The sequence below is a fragment of the Aristolochia californica genome, unplaced genomic scaffold, assembly GCF_029961685.1.
Source record: "Aristolochia californica isolate CCGP_79_NKW_82.1479 unplaced genomic scaffold, dmAriCali1.0.hap1 SCAF_2, whole genome shotgun sequence".
In the NCBI taxonomy this organism is placed as follows: domain Eukaryota; kingdom Viridiplantae; phylum Streptophyta; class Magnoliopsida; order Piperales; family Aristolochiaceae; genus Aristolochia; species Aristolochia californica.
In genome coordinates, this window is record NW_027181881.1 from 26624724 (window position 1) to 26630365 (window position 5642).

Genomic DNA, 5642 nt, shown 5'->3' on the forward strand with positions numbered 1-5642 from the left:
AAAAAGTATCTGGGATTTTAAGGATTGTAAACTCTTTTTGTTTTTTATAAATTAGGTTTTGCAATCAACGAAAAAGGGAGGGGGGAGAGGGGGGATGGGGATGCTAGGCATTTTTAACTGAGTGTTCACTCCCAAACCATAAGTCTTTTTTAAGTAAAATTATAGCCATTACTCATAAATAATTGATCAAAACATTTACGATGATCTATGATTTTTAGGTCCACTTTTTGTAAATAGGCATTGTTTGGCTCTTGTAAATATCTCACTGCATGTTAACTTGAGAATTTAATTTTTTCTACTCCTTGAAATTTTCTGATCAATAGATCTTTTGAATCTTCAACATGTTTCAGGCAAGCATATCCATATTTAAAACATGTTAGGATCAACTAGAAATCTTTTTCTTATAAAATTCCACCAAGCTAATAGGGGTTCAACTGGTGGAATTACCCAAACATGGATAACAAAACTTTGGTGTTCATTTTAACTGCATGAAATAATTTTCTTCACTTCCATTTGTTATAGTTTTCAATTTTTTGCATACATAACTCTAAAATTTTAATTTTGTTGTGATTTATTTGCGTTATCTTTTTTTTTACGAGAAAAATGGGTGAGTAACAACTCAAGTTCGGATTTGAAAAATAGTTGAACATCCAAAATGGAAATGCACAAATTCATAGAGAGATAATTCAAAAAAGTATCTGTAATTTTTATGGATTGTAAACTCTTTTAGTTTTTTATAAATTAGGTTTTGCAATCATCAGAAAAGGGGGGTGAGGCATTTTTAATTGAGTGTTGACTCCCAAACCATAAGTCATTTCTAACAAAAATTATAGCTGTTACACATCATTAATTGATAAAAAAATTTACAATGATCCTATGATTGTTGGTCCACTTTTTGTAAATAGGCAAAAGTGGCTTGTTTGGCTCTGGTAAATATCCCACCACACGATTACTTGAGAAATTTAATTTTTTCTACTTCTTGAAATTTTTGGATCATTAGGTCACTTGAATCATGTTTCAGGCATGCATACCCATATTTAACACATGTTAGGATCAATTAGAAATCTCTTTCTTATAAAATTTCACATGCTATTAGAGGTTGTACTAGTCGAATTTCCCAAAAAATGATACCAAAACTTTGGTGTTCATTTTTAGTGCATGAAATAATTTTCTTCACTTACATTTATTATACTTTTCAATTTTTTGCATACTTAAACTATAAAATTTTCATTTTCTTGTCATGTATTTGCCTTATCTTTTTGTTTACAAGAAAACTGGTAGAGTTTTCATATAATTATCTGCGATATTTAAGTATTGTAAAAAATTTTAGTTATTTATATATTAGGTTTTTCTATAATCAGAAAAGTGGGGGCCAAACATTTTTAATTGGGTGTTCACTCCCAAACCACAAGTCATTTCTAACAAAAATTATAGCCGTTACATATCATTAATCGATCAAAACATTTACAATGATCTATGATTATTTGGTCCGCTTTGTGTAAATAGGCAAAAAGTGGGTTGTTTGGCTCTAGTAAATATCCCACCACACGTTAACTTGAGAATTTAATTTTTCCGACTCCTTAAAATTTTTGGATCATTATATCATTTTCATCCTCAACATGTTTCAGTCATGCATATTCATATTTTAAAAATGTTAGGATCAATTAGAAATCTCTTTCTTATAAAATTCCACCAAGTAATTAGGGGTTGTACTGGTGGAATTTCCCAAACATGGATAACAAAACTTCCGTGTTCATTTTAGTGCGTAAAATAATTTTCTTCTCTTACATTTATTACAGTTTGCAATTTTTGTCATAGAGAAACTCTGAAATTTTCACTATGTTGTGATATATTTGCCTTATTTTTTGTTTACGAGAAAAATGGGAGAGTGAAAACTAAAGTTTGGATTTGAAAAAAAATTGAACATCCAAAGTGGAAATGCACAAATTATGAGAGAGATCATTCAAAAAAGTATCTGTGATTTTCATGGATTGTAACCTCTTTTCGTTTTAGATAAATTAGGTTTTACAATCATTAGAAAATGGGGGACGAGACATTTTTAACTAAGTGTTGACTCCCAAACCACAAGTCATTTCTTAAAAAAATTATAGCCATTACATATCACTAATAGATAAAAATATTTACGATGATCCATGATTGTTAGGTCCGCTTTTTTTAAGTAGGCAAAAAGTGGGTTGTTTGGCTCTGGTAAATATCCATAACACGTTAACTTGAAAATTTAATTTTTTCTACACCTTGAAATGTTTGGATCATTAGGTAATTTGCATCTTCAACATGTTTCAATCATGCATATCCATATTTAAAACATGTTAGGATCAATTAGAAATCTCTTTCTTATGAAATTCCATCCACCTATTAGGGGTTGTACTGGTGGAATTTCCCAAACAAGGATAACAAAACTTTGGTGTTCATTTTTAGTGCGTGAAATAATTTTCTTCACTTATATTAATTATAGTTTTCAATTTTTGCCATACACAAATTCTAAAAGTTTTATTTTATTGTGATCTATTTGCCTTATCTTTTTGTTTACAAGAAAAATGGGAGCGTAAAAACTCAAGTTCGGATTTGAAAAATAATTGAACATCCAAAATGGAAATGCACAAATGCTGAGAGTGATAATTCAAAAAAGTATCTGTGATTTTTATGGATTGTAAACTCTTTTATTTTTTTTATAAATTAGGTTTTGAAAACATTGGAAAAGGGGGGTGAGGCATTTTTAACGGAGTGTTAACTCCCAAACCATAAGTCTTTTCTAAGAATATTTGTAGCAGTCACACATCATTAATTGATCAAAACAATTGCAATGATCTATGATTGTTAGGTCCACTGTTGTAAATAGGCAAAAAGTGGTGTTTGGCTCTGGTAAATATCCCACCACACGATAACTTCAGAATTTAATTTTTTCTACTTCTTGAAATTTTTGGATCATTTGGTCATTTGAATCTTCAACATGTTTCAGGCATGCATATCCATATTTAACACATGTTAGGATCAATTAGAAATCTTTTTCTTATAAAATTCCACACGCAGTTAGGGGTTGTATTGGTGAAATTTCCAAAAAAAGGATAACAAAACTTTGGTGTCCTTTTTTAGTGCGTGAAATAATTTTCTTCACTTAAATTTATTATAGTTTTCAATTTTTTGCATACATAAACTCTAAAATTTTCATTTTCTTGTGATCTATTTGCCTTTATCTTTTTTTTTACGGGAAAAATGGCAGAGTGGAAACTCAAGTTTGGATATGAAAAACCATTGATCATCCAAAATGGAAATGCACAAATGCTCAGAGAGATATTTCATATAATTATCTGTGATTTTTAAGGGTTGTAAACAGTTTTAGTTATTTATATATTAAGTTTTGCAATCATCGAAAAAGAGAGGGGGAGGCATTTTTAACTGGGTGTTGACTCCCAAACCATAAGTCATTTCTAACAAAAATTATGGACGTTACACATTATTAATCGGTCAACATATTTACGAAGATCTATGATTGTTTGGTCCGCTTTGTGTAAATAGGCAAAAAGTGGGTTGTTTGACTCCGGTAAATATCCCAGCGCACGTTTACTAGAGAATTTAATTTTTTCGACTTCTTGAAATTTTTGGATCATTAGATCATTTTCATCTTCAACATGTTTCAGTCATGCATATTCATATTTAAAAAATGTTAGGATCAATTTGAAATCTCTTTCTTATAAAGTTCCACCAAGCTATTAGGGGTTGTACTGGTGGAATTTCCCAAACATCGATAACAAAATTTATGTGTTCATTTTTAGTGCGTGAAATCATTTTTTTCAATTACATTTATAACAGTTTTCAATTTTTTGCCAAGATAAACTCTGAAATTTTCACTATGTTGTGATCTATTTGGTTTTTCTTTTTGTTTACGAGAAAAATGGAAGAGTGAAAACTCAAGTTTGGATTTAAAAAAAATTGAACATCTAAAATGGAAATGCACAAATGTTGAGAGAGATCATTCAAAAAAGTATCTCTGATTTTTATGGATTGAAAACTCTTTTCATTTTTTATAAATTAGGTTTTGCAATCAATGGAAAAGGGGGGGTGAGACATTTTTAACTGAGTGTTGACTCCCAAACCATAAGTCATTTCTAACAAAAATTATAGCCGTTAAACATCATTAATTGATCAAAACATTTATGATGATCTATGATTGTTAGGTCTGCTTTTTTTTCAGTAGAGTAAAAGTGGGTTGTTTGGCTCTGGTAAATATCCCACAGCACGTTAACTTGAGAATTTAATTTTTTCTACTCGTTGAAATTTTTGGATCATTAAGTCATTTTCATCTTCAACATGTTTCAGGTATGCATATCCATATTTAAAACATGTTCGGATCAATTAGAAATCTCTTTCTTATGAAATTCCACCAAGCTATTAGGGGTTGTACTGGTGGAATTTCCAAAATATGGATACCAAAACTTTGGTGTTCATTTTTAGTGTGTGAAATAATTTTCTTCACTTAAATTTATGATATTTTAGAATTTTTTGCAAACACAAACTCTAAAATTTTCCTTTTCTTGTGATCTATTGCCTTATCTTTTATTTTACGAGAAAAATGGGAGAGTGAAAACTCAAGTTTGGATTTGAAAAAGAATTGAACATCCAAAATGGTGCTGAAAGTGATAATTCCAAAAAGTATTTGTGATTTTTAAAGACTGTAAACTCTTTTAGTTTTTTATATATTAGGCTTTGCAATCATCGAAAAAGGGTGGGGAGGGGTGAGGCATTTTTAACTGAATGTTGACACCCAAACTATAAGTCATTTCTAACAAAAATTATAGTCGTTACACATCATTAATCAATCAAAACATTTACGATGATCTATGATTGTTAGATCCACTTTTTGTTAGTAGGCAAAAACTGGGGCATTTGGCTTTGGTAAACATACCACCCCCCGTTAACTTGAGAATTTAATTTTTTCTAGTCCTTGAAATTTTTGGAACAATAGATCATTTGTATCTTCAACATGTTTCATGCATGCATATCTATATTTAAAACATTTTAGGATCAATTAGAGATCTCTTTCTTATAAAATTCCGCCAAGCTATTAGCGGTTGTACTAATGGAATTTCCCAAACATGGATCACAAAACTTTGGTGTTCATTTTTAGTGCGTGAAATAATTTTCTTCACTTACATTTATTATAGTTATCAATTTTTGCAAACATAAACTCTGAAATTTTCATATTGTTGTGATATATTTGCTTGATCTTTTTTGTTTACGAGAAAAATGGTAGAGAGAAAACTCAAGTTTTGATTTGAAAAAAAATTGAAAACCCAAAATGGAAATGCACAAATTCTGAGAGAGATAATTCCAAAAAGTTGCTAGGATTTTTATGGATTGTAAACTCTTTTAGTTTTATATACATTAGGTTTTGCAATCATCGGAAAAGGGGGGGACGGGGGGGGGGGGGGGGGGGGGGGGGGGTGGGGGAGAGGCATTTTTAACTGAGTGTGGACTCCCAAAATTTAAGTCATTTCTAACAAAAATGATAGCAGTTACACATCAATAATATATCAAAATATTTATGATGATCTATGATTGTTAGGTCAGCTTTTTGTAAATAGGAAAAAAGTGGGTTGTTTGGCTATGATAAATATCCCACC